At 39.5% G+C, this 20,401-nt stretch overlaps 1 protein-coding gene and 1 pseudogene across 20 annotated transcripts in view; one reads left to right on the top strand and one right to left on the bottom strand.

The window, feature by feature from the left end:
- Positions 1-20,401, top strand: part of LOC103350055 (uncharacterized) — a 328,422-nt gene that overhangs the window by 161,793 nt on the left and 146,228 nt on the right. The window lies entirely within an intron of this gene.
- On the bottom strand, positions 1,795-4,141 carry LOC103350245 (cold shock domain-containing protein E1 pseudogene; annotated as a pseudogene).

Raw genomic sequence — 20,401 nt, 5'->3', positions numbered from 1 at the left:
TCACCCTCAACAGAATAGGTATTATTCAAAAGACAGAGCAAAAAATGCTGGTGAGGATATGGAGAAAGGGGAATACTTATACACTATTGGTGGGAATGTAAATTAGTGCAGCCGCTGTGGAAAACAGTGTGGAAATAACTCATAGATACCTAGTATGTAATGTATAGGAGTGAAATTGACATTTTGAAATTTGATGATTATTTACAGCCCTTGTCTCTACTGTTAAAGAACAATGTGTTTTTTTTTTTCTCTCATACTATTTGTTAAACTCTTTAGTTAGTGTATGGTTAAGCTTATAAATATAAAGTAAACTGAAAATCGATCTTTGTAAAAACTAAGAGAGGGGATAGAAGAGAGAGAGGAGGAAGAAGGGTGGGAACATGGGTGGGAGGGATGATAGGGTGGGAAGAATCACTATGTCCCTAAACCTGTATATATGAAATGCATGAAATTTGTCTACCTTAAATAAAATTAAGACAAAACCTGGAAATAGACTTGCCATATGATCAAGCATTCCCAGTACTGGGGGTATATTCAAAAGATATAAACATATTGTGTCAATGAGATACCTGCACCACCATATATATATAGCAGCACTGTTCACAATAGCCAAAATATGGGATCAGCCAAGGTGTCCAGTATCAGATGAATGGATAAAGAAAATGTGGGGTATATATGGATTATTCAGCTGAAAAAAGAAAAGGCTTTATAGGAAAAACACAACTTACAGAAGAATGAAAGCATGAATAAATTGAGAAATGTAGCATGTTAAGATGACCACTTTTCTTAGTGGGAGTGTGAATTAGTATAGTCAATTTGGAATATGGTATTCAGGTTCCTCAGAAAACTGAAAATAGAATTACTATATGATCAAACAATCTTACTTCTGGGTATATATTCAAAGGAATTGAAATAAGTATGTGGAACAGATATCTGTATTTCCCTGTTTACTTTGCAATAGCCAAGATATGGAAGCAACTTATGTGTCCATCAGTGGATGGACGAATAAAAAAATGTGGATTATACATAATGGCAGCTTTAAAAAATTCATAACAACATGGAAGTGTCGGATATTATGCTAAATGAAGTAAGCCAGGCACAGAAATCAATACTGTATAATATCAATTATATGTGGAATTTTAAAATATTTATTTTAAAAATTGGAGTTAGAGAGAAAGATCTTCCATCCACTGGTTCACTCCCCAGATAGGCACAAAGGCCAGTGCTGGGCCTGGCCAAAGCCAGGAGTGAGGAGTTTCATCCCACGTAGTGGCAGGGGCCCAAGCACTGGGGCCATCTTCCACTGCTTTTTGCAGACCATTAGTAGGGAGCTGGATCTGAAGTGGAGCAGCTGGGACATGAGCTGGTGCCTATATGGGATACTAGTGGCAGTGGTGTTACTCACTATACTACAATACTGGTCTCTATGTGGAATTTTAAAAAATGAATTTCTTAGAATGGAGAGAGGATGACCAGTGGTTTGAAGGGCCAGTTGGAGAGATGGGACAAGGGCAGATGTTGATCAAAAGTTACAAAAATTCAGTTAATACTAGAAACATAAGTTTTAGTGATCTTTTCCATCTCATGGTGACCACAATTTATAATAATGTATATTTCAAAGTAGTTAATAGAATAGATTTTAATGGTCTCACCACAAAAAATATAAGATTAAAACCACATGTTTTGTATCCAATTAATATGCATAATTATTATTTATCAACTAAAAATAGATTTTTTTGTTTACTCTATCTTTTAAGCATAACACAGGAAAAGTGTTAAAACAGGTGTTATAACTCAATGGAATAAATATTCTAGACATTGGGAGGTATAAGGAGGGTGATACTCAAAACCTTTCACCGGAATCCTCCAACAGTGTATTAATCCACAAACTTGTCCACCAAATTCCTTTGAGTTATTTAGTCCCCTTGTCTGATGAAGAAACATTAGATGTGGAGCACTGGCAGCATCCAAAGGTGATGGTCTCCAAACGACTGACCAAGCAACCAGGCCAAGGAGATGTGGCAGCCTTGGGGCCTTCATAGACCTGCCAGACATCATGGGCACTGCACTTGCAGTGGTTAAGAATCACTGAGAACTCTACCTCATCTTCTGCCCGTAGTTCAATGCCATCCTGTGTGGGGAGCAACCGGACTAGACTGAGTTACTGGAATTAAGACTTATTCTATGCATCTGCTCTCCCACAATATGGCGCTGGGAGAGAAGTAAACAGCTTCCACACAGCTGCCTCCAGTTCAGCTAATAAACTGTAGGACTTGCTCCTGATTGGAGAGCAGCGTGCTCGGCGTGTGGGCAGCCGAGTTAGGATTGGCGGAGGAGGACTATAAAGGAGGAGAGAGACGGCATGCACCAGGAACATCTATGGGGAACATCTAAGGGAACTCGTGCAGCCCCCAGAGAGCCGGCCGGCGGTGTGCCGCTCCCCTGCGGAAGTGGGGAATGTGGCCAGGGGGAACTGCCCTTCCATGGAGGTGGAAGGGATAGTAGCCAACCCGGGAAGAACCAGCAGCAAACCCGGGGAGGGCCGAGCAGACGAAAGAACAGCGCAGGGTCCTGTGTCGTTCCTCCACGAAGAGGGGGAGCGACAATCCTGAACTTCTTTCATGTGGAAAAAGAGCTTATTGATATCTCCTCCTTCATAATTAATGAAGCTGAGCCAATTTTTCACACACTCCACTGTGAACCTAAGCAGAGGTGTGATGTTGTAGGCCATAGTCTGTGCATTTTGGTTCAGGACACACAACTGGAGCTTGCCACTCTCCCTTTTTTTTGTTGGTCATCCCAACTATGCCAAATAGTTAGATTTCACCTTTCATGTCCCCCTGCTCTGTGATCTCAGTCATTCCTCTGTCTGTATTGGATCAGGGTGCAAGTGACTTTACCAGGGTAGGTGGTGGGATTAGCTTCCTCAGTAATGCCATTCACTAAGTGTGTTTTGTTTACTTTTTAAGCACTGACTTTGTTCTCTTTGGACAAACTGTACATGACCGTGCCTCCTAGTTCCAGGCTTATTGACATTATGAGAAAACTCACTGTAGTGGAAAAAGATTTCCTTATCATGATTGGCTGTTTCAGTAAATCCAGAATCAGCCTTCAGATTTGCTACGTAACCCAACAGCCTCTTTGAGTTGGAATTACAACCTTAAAGTCACACACAAGCTGTAGCCTGCTGGTCTGGCCTTTGTTATTAATACTAAATTCAACCTTATCTCTTATTTGAGGAGAAGTAGATCCTTCCACAGCCTTAGCTTGAAAAGCAATTGTCGGTTTTAACCCACAATCATCATGAGCAACAATGCCATCTTCAGCAACCTTCTTTTTTGCCTTTATTTGTACTAGTAGTGTTAGAATTGGAAAAAGTGGCATCTTTCAACAGTGCCCAGAAAATTATGATCTGAATGAGAATGGAATGAAATTGTGCTCTTGGGGAGCTTTTTAATCCTAAAAGAATGATATCTTTGGGTAGAGGGTATATCAAGAACCACAGTAAATTCTGCTTCATCTGCAGTGTGGAGCTGGTTCCATCCAGAATATCACTGAAGTGGAAGAACATATGAGCATCACCATCCACCTTACTGATCACAGTATATTGGCAACTTGCAGGACCTAAAGTAGGAGATGATGTTGAGTTTGAAGTATCATTTGTCCAACTGGGTTACCCATTGCTGTTAAACTAGTGAAGATAAAAAAAGAAATCCTCCCTGAAGAAGGACTGAATGGACAAAGAGTTTCATCTGACTTATGTTGAAAGGAATATTCAGCTGAAAAAAAGAGATAAACTTAGCTTTGTAACTGATAACAATAAACATACAGGTGCTGTAAGTGCTTCTGACATGCTGTTTAAAAAGAAACAAGCCCACTGTCAGAGCACAGTTTGTGCCATGAAGGAGGCATTTGACCTTAATGAAGAGGTGATATTCTATAAGAAATATTCTTTCACTGTTGTGAACTAAAGATAACCTAGAGGCCTTGCAGCCTGGAGAAAATGTGGAATTGACCGTCAGGGACAGAAATGGTAAAGCCGGTGCAACAGATGTCAGACTATTGTCTCAAGGAATAGTCAGTTTTTGAAGATACCAGCACTGAACATTTTGAAAGAACAGTAACCAAAATTATTCCCCATTTTGGTGTGGAACATTAGATTGTAACTTCTAGCCAATATGTATGTATATATACACACACACACATATATATATATATATATTATTTGACAGATAGAGTTAGACAGTGAGAGAGAGAGAGTGAGCGAGCGAGAAAGGTCTTCCTTCCGTTGGTTCACCCCCAAATGGCCACTACGGCCAGAGCTATGCCGATCCAAAGCCAGGAACCAGGTGCTTCTTCCTGGTCTTCTATGCAGGTGCAGGGGCCCAAGCACTTGGGCCATCCTCCACTGCCCTCCCGGGCCACAGCAGAGAGCTGGACTGGAAGAGGAGCAACCGGGACTAGAACCCGGCACCCATATGGGATGCCGGCGCTGCAGGTGGAAGATTAACCTAGTGAGCCACGGCGCTGGCCCTGCCAACTGTATTTTGATACTTGTTATCCAACATTTCCCTTCCTAATCTCTCGTCATTGCTATTCCAAGTTCAGATTGACTACTTTTAAAAATTTTCCATATATAAGAAAGAATATTTGGTATTTGCCTTTCTATGTCTGGCTTAGTTCACTTAGCCTAATAGTCTCCAGTTCCTCTCATTTTGCTGCAAATGTTAGGATTTCGGTTTTTTGTTGTTGTTTTGAACAATACTCTATTGTATATATATCCCACATTTACTTTATCCATTTATGCTATGATGAACATCTACATATATTGGCTATAGTGGACTGTGCTGCAATGAACATAAGGGGTTCAGGTATGTCTTTGTTTTGATGATTTCATTTCCTTTAGAAATATTGCCAGAAGTAGCATAGATGGGTTGTATGGTAGATCTATTTTTTTAGTTTGTTGAGGAACCTCCATTCTGTTGTCCATAATGGCTGTACTAATTTGTTTTCCCACCAATAGTGTATAAAGGTTCCCTTTTCTCAACATCTTTACCAACTATTTTTTGTCTTTTTTGTTAATAACCAGTAAGAGTGCATTGAGATAATACGTCATTGTGGTTTTAATTTGCATTTCCCTGATGGCTAGTGATACAGAACATTTTTTCATTTATTTGTGGGTCATCTGTATTTCTTCCGAAAAATGTCATCAAATCCTTTGTCCATTTCTTTTTTTAATTAGGAATGAAACTTTAAAATTTATTTTTTATTTACATTTAAAAATTAATTTAAATAGAACAGATTTAATGTAGTTCATGGATAGCATTCTAAGAATATAATGATATGTCCTTCCTCCCTCTCTTCCTGCTTTCCTCCTTCTCACCCATTTCCTTTTTTCTTTTTAATTTTTGTGATAGCATGCTTTTAACTCCCTTTATATTCAAAGGCCTAGTGCTCCATTAAATAAAGAGTTTAACAAGTAAAAAGTTGAATGACCATTGTGCATAAATACAGAGAAGGACTATAAGCAGTAATCAAATCCAAAGATGTCAGTTTTACTCAGACTTTACAAAATTTTATACTCTCTAAATATTAACTACCACAAATCAGAAAAGGCATCTGATATTTGTCTTTTTAGCTCTGGCTTATTTCACTAAGCCTAATGATTCCAGTTGCAAAATTCAAGATTAAAGGAGTGAAAATTTGAAAATAGCCTATATATCAGCAACAGGAGCCTTCTTTTTTTTCCTTCTGTGAACTTTCAATTCTTTTTTACCTTTTTTTTTTTTGACAGGCAGAGTGGACAGTGAGAGAGAGAGACAGAAAGGTCTTCCCTTGCTGTTGGTTCACCCTCCAATGGCCGCCGCGACTGGCGCACTGCGGCCGGCGCACCGCGCTGATCCAATGGCAGGAGCCAGGTATTTATCCTGGTCTCCCATGGGGTGCAGGGCCCAAGCACTTGGGCCATCCTCCACTGCACTCCCTGGCCACAGCAGAGAGCTGGCCTGGAAGAGGGGCAACCAGGACAGAATCCGGCGCCCCGACCGGGACTAGAACCCTGTATGCTGGCACCACAAGGCAGAGGATTAGCCTAGTGAGCTGTGGCATCGGCCTTTTTTACCTTTTTTAAGGTAAACAAATTTCATGTATTCCATATATACAGATTTAGGAGCATAGTGATACTTCCCACCCACCCTCCCTCCTGTCCATGCTCCCACCCTCCCTCCTCTTTCCTTTCTTATCCTTTCTTTCAATTTTTACAATGATCTTTCAGTTTATGGGTTTTATGTTAAGATCAAAAACATTTCTTTAATATATGGTATACATGGTAAAATATATGTATGTATGTGTAACTGCATTTCTGAAAAACAAGAAGGTTATTATCAGGATCAGCGTGAGCACTTGTTTGTAGAAAGATGCCCATTTCTTAATTGGCTTGTTTGGTTTTTTTGTTTGTTTGTTTTTGAGTTCCCCATATATTCTGCACTAATTCACTATTGGCTGCATACTTTGCAAATATTTTCCCCTATTCTGTTAGTTATCTCTTTGCTCTGTTTTTTTTTTTTAATTTCTATGTAGAAGAGTCTTAGTTTAATAAAAATCTCAATTGTTTATTTTTGTTTTTGTTTTCTGTGCCTTAGGGTCCTGGTCCAAAAAATGTCATTGCTTATAACAGTGTCTTGAAGCATTTGTCCTATGTTTTCCTTTAGTAGTTTAATAGTATCAGATCTTACATTTAGATCTTTGATCTATTTTAAGTGATTTTTGCTTAGAGTTAGAAGGGAGGAGAGGGTGTCAAGTTTTAATCTTCTGCATATGGATGTCCAGGTTTTCCCAATACCATTTTTTGAAGAGACTGTCCATGGGCAGGCATTTGGTGCATCAGTTAAAACACCACTTGGGATGCCCTCATCTTGTATCAGAGTGCTTGGATTTAATCCCTGCTCTGCTTCTGATCCAGCTTCCTGCTAATGTGCACTCTGGGAGACAGCAAATGATGCCATAAGTCCTTGAGTCACTGCCACCCACATGGGAGACCCAATGGAGTTTTGCGGTCCTGGCTTCTACTTGGCCCAGCCCTGGCTGTTGTGGGGAGTGAACCAGTACATGGAAAGTGTATGTGTGAATGACATCGGTCGGCGGCAAGATGGCGTAATAGGAAGGGAGCACACTGATAGTCTGGGGAGAGACAGTTTAATAAAAGTGGAGATACTGCAGGTTCAAGGAAAAGTAGGGGAAGAAACAACAGAGGAAACTCTTCCGGAACTAGTGATTCACAGTGGACCTGCGTGGAGAGCGTGGGAGCCCACAGTTCGGGACACCAGCGGCAGATTCAACACACCAGCGCTGGAACACAAGGTGAGCCGAACCTCAATAGCCTGAGACACCGGCAGGCAAGCGGAAAGAGGAGACTAGAGGGAACGACCCCATGGGGAAAAGTTCACCAGGCTAACTAGAAGAGAGACAGAAAAAAAAAAAAAAGTGACCGATACGGACATGAGTTTCTCTCTCTCCGCTCACCTCTCAAAGGCGAGCAAGACAAAGAACAGGCGCCATCTTGGACATACGTTATAAGCAGGGCGACCTCAGATCTGTACCTCTGCACTGGCCCTGAGCCTAGCAGAAAAACCTGACTCTGGGCGGGGGGGGGGAGGGGGAGGTGAATTAACAGGAGATTAGGACCTAGTGAATGTGTGGTGCTACTGAACTGAGACTGTGAAAAAAGAGATGGTGGGGGAGAGAACTCATGGAATTCACGTGAGTACTCTCCAGAGACACTACAATTCAGTAACCTTGGCAACCCAGTGGGAGACTGCAGGAGAATTTGAGCCCACACTGAGGGCAGAACAGATTCCCTGTGTGGTCCTTGGGAAAGAGTTTCCGATCTCTGGCTCCTGTGGGTATATCATTTGCCTGCTAACTACCTCCAATTCTGTTCAGCTGTGCGGAATTACTTCCCTTTTGAATCAAAAAAAAAGAGAGAGATTTACCATGCCTAACCTGGGAGTGTCACCTTTGGCACACCCTTAACCCTGAGGAACCAAACAGAGCTCTCTGGCCACACCCATCTCAAGCCTCTAAGGCTCCATCAAAAACAGACAGTCCACTTAATCTAGAATCATAGTATAATAAGAAAAAACACCACAAGTGAAGAAACCAAAGAATATCTCCAATATGCCAAACAACAAACACAAAAACCGAGGTAATAAGAACAAGGAAGACACTATGACGCCCCCAAATGAAAAAAAAAACCCTAATTCAAAATTATTAAAATGATGAGATAGAAGAAATTCAAGAAGCAGATCTCAAAAAATTGATAAGAACATTAAGAAGTTCTCAAAAACAAATTCTTGAACTACAGAAATCCTTAATGGACAAGATAGAAAATCTTTCTCGCGAAAATGAAATATTAAGGAGAAATCAAAATGAAATGAAACAACTAGTAGAACATGAAACTGTGATAGTGACGAGAAATCGTAATGAAATGAAGAATTCAATACATCAAATGACAAACACATTAGAGAGCCTTAAAAACAGAATGGGTGAAGCAGAAGAGAGAATATCGGACTTAGAAGACAGAGAACAGGAAAGGATACAGTCAAACCAAAGAAAAGAAGAGGAAATTAGAAATCTAAAAAATATTGTGGGGAATCTACAGGATACTATTAAAAAACCCAACATTTGGGTTCTAGGAGTTCCTGAAGGCATAGAGAGGGAGAAAGGATTATAATGCCTTTTTAGTGAGATAATAGAAAATTTCCCAGGTTTGGAGAAGGACAGAGACATCCTAGTACAGGAAGCTCATAGAACCCCTAGTAAACATAACCAAAAGAGATCCTCACCACAACACGTTGTAATTAAACTCACCACAGTGAAACAGAAAGAAAAGATGCTAAAATGTGCAAGGGAGAAACGTCAGATTACTCTCAGAGGATCTCCAATTAGACTCACAGCAGACTTCTCATCAGAAACCCTACAAGCTAGAAGGGAATCGCGAGACATAGCCCAGGTACTAAGAGAGAAAAACTGCCCCCCCCAGAATATTATATCCTGCAAAGCTCTCATTTGTGAATGAAAGTGAAATAAAGACCTTTCATAGCAAAGAGAAATTGAAAATTTGTCTCCACTTGTCCAGCCCTGCAAAAGATGCTTAAAGATGTGTTACACACAGAAACACGGTCATCAATATGAAAGAAGGTAAAGGAAGGAAACCTCACAGCAAAAGATCACAGGGAATTCAAAGCATATATTAGAAAATATCTTTGGCAAATGGCAGGGCAAAGTTACCACTTATCAATAGTCACATTGAACGTTAATGGCCTGAACTGTCCAGTTAAAAGACACTGATTGGCTGATTGGGTTAAGGAACAAAACCCATCTATTTGCTGCTTGCAAGAAGCACATCTTTCCAACAAAGATCCATACAGACTGAAAGTGAAAGGCTGGAAAAAGATATACCATGCCAACAGAAATGAAAAAAGAGTGGGCGTAGCCATCTTAATATCGGACAACATAAACTTTACCACAAAAACTGTTAAGAGAGACAAAGAGGGGCACTATATAATGATTAAGGGATCAATTCAACAGGAAGATATAATAATTATCAATGTATATGCACCTAATTACAGGGCACCGGTTTATTTAAAAGATTTGTTAAGGGACTTAAAGGGAGACTTAGACCCCAATACAATAGTACTGGGGGACTTCAATACTCCACTCTCAGAAATAGACAGATCAACGGGACAGAAGATCAACAAGGAGACAGTAGATTTAAATGACACTATAGCCCAAATGGATCTAACAGATATCTACAGAACGTTTCATCCTACATATAAAGCATTTATATTCTTCTCAGCAGTACATGGAACCTTCTCTAGGATTGACCATATACTAGGTCATAAAGCAAGTCTCAGCAAATTAAAAAAGAATTAGAATCATACGATGCAGCTTCTCAGACCATAAGGGAATGAAGTTGGAAATTAGCAACTCAGGAATCCCTAGAGCATACACAAACACATGGAGATTGAACAACATGCTCCTGAATGAACAATGGGTCATAGAAGAAATTAAAAGAGAAATCAAAAATTTTCTGGAAGTAAATGAGGATAACAGCACAACATACCAAAACTTATGGGATACAGCAAAAGCAGTGTTAAGAGGAAAGTTTATATCAATAGGTACCTACATCAAGAAACTGGAAAGGCACCAAATAGATGAGCTTTCAATTCATCTTAAGGATCTAGAAAATCTGCAGCAAACCAGACCCAAATCTAGTAGAAGAAGAGAAATAATTAAAATCAGAGAAGAGATCAACAGGATTGAATAAAAAAAAATTACAACAAATCAGCCAAACGAGGAGCTGGTTTTTTGAAAAAAATAAACAAAATTGACACCCCATTGGCCCAACTAACTAAAAAAAGAAGAGAAAAGACCCAAATCAATAAAATCAGAGATAAAAAAGGAAACGTAACAACAGACACCACAGAAATAAAAAGAATCACCAGAAATTACTACAAGGACTTGTATGCCAGCAAACAGGGAAACCTATCAGAAATGGATAGATTCCTGGATACATGCAACCTAACTAAATTGAACCAGTGGAACATAGGAAACCTAAACAGACCCATAACTGAGACAGAAATTGAAACAGTAATAAAGGCCCTCCCAACAAAGAAAAGCCCAGGACCAGATGGATTCACTACTGAATTCTACCAGACATTTTTTTTTCTACCAGATATTTAAAGAATAACTAACTCCAATTCTTCTCAAACTATTCAGAACAATTGAAAAACAGGGAATCCTCCCAAATTCTTTGTATGAAGCCAGCATCACCTTAATTCCTAAGCCGGAAAAAGATGCAGCATTTAAAGAGAATTACAGACCAATATCCCTGATGGACATAGATGCAAAAATCCTCAATAAAATTCTGGCCAATAGAATGCAACAACACATCAGAAAGATCACCCACCAACCCAGACCATCCCTGGCATGCAGGGATGGTTCAATGTTCGCAAAACAATCAACGTGATACACCACATTAACAGACTACAGAAGAAAAACCATATGATTATCTCAATAGATGCGGAGGAAGCATTTGATAAAATACAACACCCTTTCATGATGAAAACTCTAAGCAAACTGGGTAGAGAAGGAACATTCCTCAATACAATCAAAGCAATTTATGAAAAACCCACGGCCAACATCCTATTGAATGGGGAAAAGCTGGAAGCATTTCCACTGAGATCTGGTACCAGACAGGGATACCCACTCTCACCACTGCTATCCAATGTATTTCTGGAAGTTTTAGCCAGAGCTATAGGGAAGAAAAAGAAATTAAAGGGATACGAATTGGGAAGGAAGAAGTCAAACTATCCCTCTTTGCAGATGATATGATTCTTTATTTAGGGGATCCAAAGAACTCTACAAGAGACTATTGGAACTCATAGAAGAGTTTGGCAAAGTAGCAGGATATAAAATCAATGCACAAAAATCAACAACCTTTGTATACACAGGCAATGCCACAGCTGAGAAAGAACTTCTAAGATCAATCCCATTCACAAAAACAATCTAAAAAAAAAACAATCAAATTCCTTGGAATAAACTTAACCAAGGATGTTAAGGATCTCTACGATGAGATCCTTAAAGAAAGAAATAGAAGAGGATACCAAAAAATGGAAAAATCTTCCATGCTCATGGGTTGGAAGAATCAATATCATCAAAATGTCCATTCTCCCAAAAGCAATTTATAGATTCAATGCAATACCAATCGAAATACGGAAGACATTCTTCTCAGACCTGGAAAAAATGATGCTGAAATTCATATGGAGACACAGGAGACCTAGAATAGCTAAAGCCATCTTGTACAACAAAAACAAAGCCAGAGGCATCACAATACCAGATTTCAGGACATACTACAGGGCAGTCGTTATCAAAACAGCATGGTACTGGTACAGAAACAGATGGATAGACCAATGGAACAGAATTGAAACACCAGAAATCAATCCAAACATCTACAGCCAACTTATATTTGATCAAGGATCCAACCAATTCCTGGAGTAAGGACAGTCTATTCAATAAATGGTGCTGGAAAAATTGGATTTCCACATGCAGAACCATGAAGCAAGACCCCTACCTTTCACCATCAAATTATTAGAGAACATTGGAGAAACTCTACAAGATATAGGTACTGGCAAAGACTTCTTGGAAAATACCCCAGAAGCACAGGCAGTCAAAGCCAACATTAACATTTGGGATTGCATCAAATTGAGAAGTTTCTGTACTTCAAAAGAAACAGTCAGGAAATTGAAGAGGCAACCAACAGAATGGGAAAAAATATTTGCAAACTATGCAACAGATAAAGGGTTGATAACCAGAATCTACAAAGAAATCAAGAAACTCCACAACATCAAAACAAACAACCCACTTGAGAGATGGGCCAAGGACCTCAATAGACATTTTTCAAAAGAGGAAATCCAAATAGCCAACAGACACATGAAAAAATGTTCAAGATCACTAGCAATCAGGGAATTGCAAATCAAAACCACAATGAGGTTTCACCTCACGCTGGTTAGAATGGCTCACATTTAGAAATCTACCAACAACAGATGCTGGCGAGGATGTGGGGAAAAAGGGACACTAACCCACTGTTGGTGGGAATGCAAACTGGTCAAGCCACTATGGAAGTCAGTCTGAAGATTCCTCAGAAACCTGAATATAACCGTAGCATTCAACCCAGCCATCCCACTCCTTGGAATTTACCCAAAGGAAATTAAATTTGCCAACAAACAAGCTGTCTGCACATTAATGTTTATTGCAGCTCAATTCACAATAGCTAAGACCTGGAACCAACCTAAATGCCCATCAATGGTAGACTGGATAAAGAAATTATGGGACATGTACTCTATAGAATACTATACAGCAGTCAAAAACAACGAAACCCGGTCATTTGCAACAAGATGTAGGAATCTGGAACACATGCTGAATGAATTAAGCCAGTCCCAAAGGGACAAATATCATATGTTCTCCCTGATCGGTGACAACTAACTGAGCACCAAAGGGGAAACCTGTTGAAGTGAAATGGACACTATGAGAAACAGTGACTTGATCAGCTCTTGTCCTGACTGTTGATGTACAATGTAATACTTTATCCATTTTAGTATTTTCTCTTTGTTTTGTTCTAGTACTATTGGTTGAACTCTGTGATTAACGCACAATTATTCTTCGGTGTTTAAATTTTAACTGAAAAGTGATCCCTGTTAAATATAAGAGGGGGAATAAGAGAGGGAGGAGATGTACAATTTGGGACATGCTCAATCAGACTTGCCCCAAATGGTGGAGTTAGAATCATGCCAGGGGATCCCAATACAATCCCATCAAGGTGGCATGTACCAATGCCATCTCACTAGTCCAAGTGATCAATTTCTGTTCACAATTGATCATAATGATAGATCTAAGAGTCAAAGGGATCACACAAACAAGACTAGTGTCTGCTAATACTAGCTGATAGAATCAAAAAGGGAGAGAACGATCCATCATGGGAAGTGGGATACACAGTAGACTCATAGAATGGCAGATGTCCTAAATAGCACTCTGGCCTCAGAATCAGCCCTTAAGGCATTCGGATCTGGCTGAAGAGCCCATGAGAGTATTTTAGGCATGGGAAGCCAAGACACCCTGGGGGAAAAAAAAAGAAGACCTAAATGAATGATCTCTGCGAGTGAGATCCCAGTGGAAAGAACGGGGCCATCAAAGAAGGAGGTACTTTTCTCTGAAGGGAAGAGAGAACTTCCACTTCGACTATGACCTTGTCGGAATAAGATCGATGTCGGGGAACTCAAAAGGCTTCCATAGCCTTGGCAACTCATGACTAGAGCCTAGGGAGATTACTGACGCCATAAACAAGAGTGTCAAATTGTTAAGTCAACAACAGGAGTCACTGTGTACTTACTTCTCATGTGGGATCTGTCCTTAATGTGTTGTCCAATGTGAAGTAATGCTATAACTAGTACTGAAACAGTATTTTACACTTTGTGTTTCTGTGTGGGTGCAAACTGATGAAATCTTTACTTAATATATACTGAATTGATCTTCTGTATATAAAGATAATTGAAAATGAATCTTGATGTGAATGGAATGGGAGAGGGAGCGGGAGATGGGAGGGGTGTGACTGGGAGGTATATTATGGGGGGGGAGCCATTGTAATCCATTAACTGTACTTTGAAAATTTATACTTACTAAATAAAAATAAAAAAAGAAAGTGTATGTGTGTTTGTGTATGTATGTATGTATGTGTATCCCTTTCTGTTGCTCTTTCTAATAAATAGAATAATAAATAATTTTAAAAGAAGAGCCTTCTCCAGTGTATGTTGGCACCTTTGTCAAAGATCAGTTTGCTCTAGATGTGTGGATTCATTTCTGTGATCTCTGCTCTTTACTGTTGGCCTATATGGCTTTTTCTATGCCATGACCATGTTGTGTTTGTTACTAATGATTTGTAATATATCTTGAAATTTGATGCCGTGATGCCCACAACTTTGTTCTTTTTGTTCACGATTGCTTTCTTTATTTGGAGTCTCTTGTGATTCCATATGGACTTTAGGATATTTTTTTAAGTTTTGGGAAGAATGTCATTGGCATTTTGATGGGGATTGCATTGAATCTGTAAATTACTATGTAGAATATGGACATTTTAACAATATTAACTCTTCCAACCCATGAACATGGGCAGTCTTTCCATTTTTATGTGTATTATTCAATTTCTTTCATCAGCATTTTGTAATTTTCATTGTAGAGATCTTTCATATGATTAGCTAAATTCATTCCAGGTATCTTTTTTGCAGCTATTGTGAATAGGATTGCTCTTATAATTCTTTCTCAATGTGTTCATTCTTGTTGTGTAAAAATACTGATTTGTGTGTGTGTGTGTGTGTGTGTGTGTGTTTATCTTGTAACTTTACTGAGTTTATCAGTTCTAATTTTCTCGTGGTACAGTCTTTTGGTTTTTCTTGTATCATCTGCCATCAGGGATAATCTAACTTCTTTCATATTTGTGTACCTTTAATTTTCCTTTTTTAAATATTTATTTTATTTATTTGAAAAACAGAGTTATAGAGAGAGGTAGAGCCGGGGGGTGGGGGAGGCCCTCCATCCACTGGTTCACTTCCCAAATGGCCACAATGGCCAGAGCAGAGCTGAGCTGATCTGAAGCCAGGAGCCAGGAGCTTTCTCTGGGCCTCACACGTGGGTACAGGGGCCCAAGCACTTGGGCCAGCTTCTACTGCCTTCCCAGACCACAGCAGAGAGCTGGATTAGAAGTGGAGTGGCCGAGACTTGAACCTGTGCTTATATGGGATGCCGGTGCTGCAGGCCGGGGCTTTAACCCTCTGCACCACAGCACTGGCCTTTATTTTTCCTTTTTGGCTAAAATTTTCATTACTGTATTGAGTAAGAAGAGTAATATTCTGGTTCCCTTTCTGGTTCCAGATCCTAGAGGAAATGATTCCAGCTTTTCTCCATTCAATATGATGATAACTGTGGGTTTGTCATAGATAGTCTTTATTATGTTGAGGTATGTTTCTTTGTAAAATTTGCTCAGAGTTGTTTTTCATGAATGATAATTTTTTCAAATGTATTTTCTGAATCTATTGAGATGATCATATGATTTTTATCCTTTATTCCATGTGATGTATTATGATTTGTGTATGTTGAACCATCTTTGTATCTCTGGAATAAATCCACTTTGTTGTGCTGAATGATTTTTTTAAAAAAAGATCTATTTATTTATTTGAAAGAGTGACACAGAGGGAGGGAGAAATAGAGAGCAAGAGGTCCTCCAACTGCTGGTTCACTCCCCAAATGGCTTCAATAGCCAGGACTGGGGCAGGCAGAAGCCAGGATCCTGGAACTCCATCCAGGTCTTCTATGTGGATGGCTGCAGTCCAAGTACTTGTTCCATCTTCTGCTTTGCTAGGTGCATTAGCAGGAAGCTGGATGGAAAGCAAGCAGCTGGGATTCTAACTAGCACTCTAATATGGGATGCTGGTGTTGTAAGTGGTGACTTAACCCATTATGCCACAATGCCATCCCCTGAGTGATCTTTATGATTTGTTTTGCTGGTATTCTGTTAAAAATCTTTGCATCTACGATCATTTGGGATATTGGCTTATAATCTCTCTCTCTCTCTCTCTCTCTCTCTCTGTATGTGTGTGTATCATTGTTTGGCTTTTGGATTAAGGTCATGCAGGCTTTATAGAATGAGTTTGGGAGATTTCCTTCCTTTCAATTTTTTAGAATATTTGAGAATTAGTGTTAGTTATTCCTTAAAAGTTTGATAGAATTCATCAGTGAAGCCATTTGGCCCTGGACTTTTCTTTGGCACTATTTTTTTTAAGATTTATTTTATTTATTTATTTATTTATTTATTTTTGTTTTGTTTTTTTTTTTTTATCTTTTATTTAATGAATATAAATTTCCAAAGTACGACTCATGTGTTACAATGGCTTCCCCCCCATACCGTCCCTCCCACCCACAACCCTCCCCTTTCCCACTCCCTCTCCCCTTCCATTCACATCAAGATTCATTTTCGATTATCTTAATATACAGAAGATCAGCTTAGTATACCTTAAGTAAGTATTTCAACAGTTTGCTCCCACACAGAAACATAAAGTGAAAAATAATAGATGATTTTTTTTAAATGATGATGAAATCAGATCAGACCTATTGTCATGTTTAATCCCAGTGAGAGTCAAGTTGGGAATTGATAATTTCTTTCTTTTTTTTTTTTTTTTTTTTTTTTTACAGAAGATCAGTTTAGTGTACATTAAGTAAAGATTTCAGTCGTTTGCACCCCCATAGAAACACAAAGTGAAATATACTGTTTGAGTACTCGTTATAGCATTAAGCCTCAGTGTACAGCACATTAAGGACAGAGATCCTACATGAGGAGTAAGTGCACAGTGACTCCTGTTGTTGACTTTACAAATTAACACTCCTGTTTATGGCATCAGTAATCTCCCTATGCACCAGTTATGAGTTTCCAAGGCTATGGAAGCCCCTTGAGTTCTCCGACTCTTATCTTGTTTAGACACGGTCATAGTCAAAGTGGAGGTTCTCTCCTCCCTTCAGAGAAAGGCACCTCCCTCTTTGAAGACCTGTTCTTTCCACTGGGATCTCACTCACAGAGATCTTTTTGCCAGAGTGTCTTGGCTTTCCATGCCTGAAATACTCTCATGGGCTTTTCAGCCAGATCCGAGTGCCTTTAGGGCTGATTCTGAGGCCAGAGTGCTATTTAGGACATCCGCCATTCTATGAGTCTGCTGAGTATCTCACTTCCCATGTACAGAAAGAGGTAGAGACAGAGAGAGGTCTTCCATCTGCTGGTTCACTCCCCAGTTGGCCGCAATGGCCGGAGATGTCCCAATCTGAAGCCAGGAGCCAGGAGCTTCCTCCAGGTCTTCCCATGCAGATGTAGGGGCTCAAGGACTTGGGTCATCTTCTACTGCTGTCCCAGGCCATAGCAGAGAGCTGCATCAGAAGTGGAGCAGCCGGGACTAGAACTGGCTGGGCTTTTCTTTAACGGGAGACTTTGTATTGCTGATTCAATCTTATTGCTTGTTATTGGTCTGAACAGCTATTCTGTGTCTTCATGGCTCATTTTATTTAAGTTATATTTATCCATTTCTTCTAGGTTTTCAAATTTTTTAGCATGTAGTTTTTCATAATAATCTTTTTTTTTATCTTTTATTTAATGAATATAAATTTCCAAAGTACGACTCATGTGTTACAATGGCTTCCCCCCCAATACCGTCCCTCCCACCCACAACCCTCCCCTTTCCCATTCCCTCTCCCCTTCCATTCACATCAAGATTCATTTTCGATTATCTTAATATACAGAAGATCATCTTAGTATACCTTAAGTAAGTATTTCAACAGTTTGCTCCCACACAGAAACATAAAGTGAAAAATAATAGATGATTTTTTTTTAAATGATGATGAAATCAGATCAGACCTATTGTCATGTTTAATCCCAGTGAGAGTCAAGTTGGGAACTGATAATTTCTTTTTTTTTTTTTTTTTTTTTTTTTTTTTTTTTACAGAAGATCAGTTTAGTGTACATTAAGTAAAGATTTCAGTCGTTTGCACCCCCATAGAAACACAAAGTGAAATATACTGTTTGAGTACTCGTTATAGCATTAAGCCTCAGTGTACAGCACATTAAGGACAGAGATCCTACATGAGGAGTAAGTGCACAGTGACTCCTGTTGTTGACTTTACAAATTAACACTCCTGTTTATGGCATCAGTAATCTCCCTATGCACCAGTTATGAGTTTCCAAGGCTATGGAAGCCCCTTGAGTTCTCCGACTCTTATCTTGTTTAGACACGGTCATAGTCAAAGTGGAGGTTCTCTCCTCCCTTCAGAGAAAGGCACCTCCCTCTTTGAAGACCTGTTCTTTCCACTGAGATCTCACTCACAGAGATCTTTTGCCAGAGTGTCTTGGCTTTCCATGCCTGAAATACTCTCATGGGCTTTTCAGCCAGATCCGAGTGCCTTTAGGGCTGATTCTGAGGCCAGAGTGCTATTTAGGACATCTGCCATTCTATGAGTCTGCTGAGTATCTCACTTCCCATGTTGGATCACTCTCCCCTTTATTTATTCTATCGGTTGGTGTTAGCAGATACTAGACTTGTTTATGTGTTCCCTTTGACTCTTAGTCCTTTCATTATGATCAATTGTGAACTGAAATTGATCACTTGGAATAGTGAGATGGCATTGGCACATGCCACCTTGATGGGATTGAATTGGAATCCCCTGGTATGTTTCCAACTCTACCAATTGGGGCAAGTCAGCCCGAGCATGCCCCAAATTATACATCTCTTCCCTCTCTTATTCCCACTCTTATGTTTAACAGGGATCACATTTCAGTTAATTTTCAACACTTAAGAATAACTGTGTGATAATTACAGAATTAAACCAGTCATATTAAGTAGAACAGACAAAAAAAATACTATGAGGGATAATGTATTAAGTTGTAATCAAAACAGCATGGTACTGGTACAGAAACAGATGGATAGACCAATGGAACAGAATTGAAACACCAGAAATCAATCCAAACATCTACAGCCATCTTATATTTGATCAAGGATCTAAAACTAATTCCTGGAGCAAGGACAGTCTATTCAATAAATGGTGCTGGGAAAACTGGATTTCCACGTGCAGAAGCATGAAGCAAGACCCCTACCTTACACCTTACACAAAAATCCACTCAACATGGATTAAAGACCTAAATCTACGTCCTGACACCATTAAGTTATTAGAGAACATTGGAGAAACCCTTCAAGATATTGGCACAGGCAAAGAATTTCTGGAAAAGACCCGGGAGGCACAGACAGTCAAAGCCAAAATCAACTATTGGGATTGCATCAAATTGAGAAGTTTCTGTACTGCAAAAGAAACAGTCAGGAGAGTGAAGAGACAACCGACAGAATGGGAAAAAATATTTGCAAACTATGCAACAGATAAAGGGTTAATAACCAGAATCTACAAAGAGATCAAGAAACTCCACAAAAACAAAACCAACAACCCACTTAAGAGATGGGCCAAGGACTTCAATAGACATTTTTCAAAAGAGGAAATCCAAATGGCCAACAGACACATGAAAAAATGTTCAAGGTCACTAGCAATCAGGGAAATGCAAATCAAAAGCACAATGAGGTTTCACCTCACCCCGGTTAGAATGGCTCACATTTAGAAATCTACCAACAACAGATGCTGGCGAGGATGTGGGGAAAAAGGGACACTAACCCACTGTTGGTGGGAATGCAAACTGGTCAAGCCACTATGGAAGTCAGTCTGGAGATTCCTCAGAAACCTGAATATAACCCTACCATTTGACCCAGCCATCCCACTCCTTGGAATTTACCCAAAGGAGTTTAAATTGATAAACAAAAAAGCGGTCTGCACCCTAATGTTTATTGCAGCACAATTCACAATAGCCAAGACCTGGAACCAACCTAAATGCCCATCAATGGTAGACTGGATAAAGAAATTATGGGATATGTATTCTTTAGAGTACTATACCGCAGTAAGAAACAATGAAATCCAGTCATTTGCAACAAAATGGAGGAATCTGGAACACATCATGCTGAGTGAAGTAAGCCAGTCCCAAAGGGACAAATACCATATGTTCTCCCTGATCGGTGACAACTGACTGAACACCAAAAAGGAAACCTCCTGAAGTGAAATGGACACTATGAGAAATGGTGACTTGATCAGCATAGCCCTGACTGCTAAAGTTTTTCATAATAATCTTTAATGATCATTTGTATTTCTGTGGTGTCAGTTGTAATATTTCATTTTTTATCTCTGATTTTATTTATTGGAGCTTTCTCTTTTTTTCTTA

This window comes from Oryctolagus cuniculus, chromosome 7 (genome assembly GCF_964237555.1).
Source record: "Oryctolagus cuniculus chromosome 7, mOryCun1.1, whole genome shotgun sequence".
NCBI lineage: Eukaryota > Metazoa > Chordata > Mammalia > Lagomorpha > Leporidae > Oryctolagus > Oryctolagus cuniculus.
The sequence above is the reverse complement of the archived record's forward strand: the minus strand, read 5'-3'. Positions and strand labels throughout refer to the sequence as shown.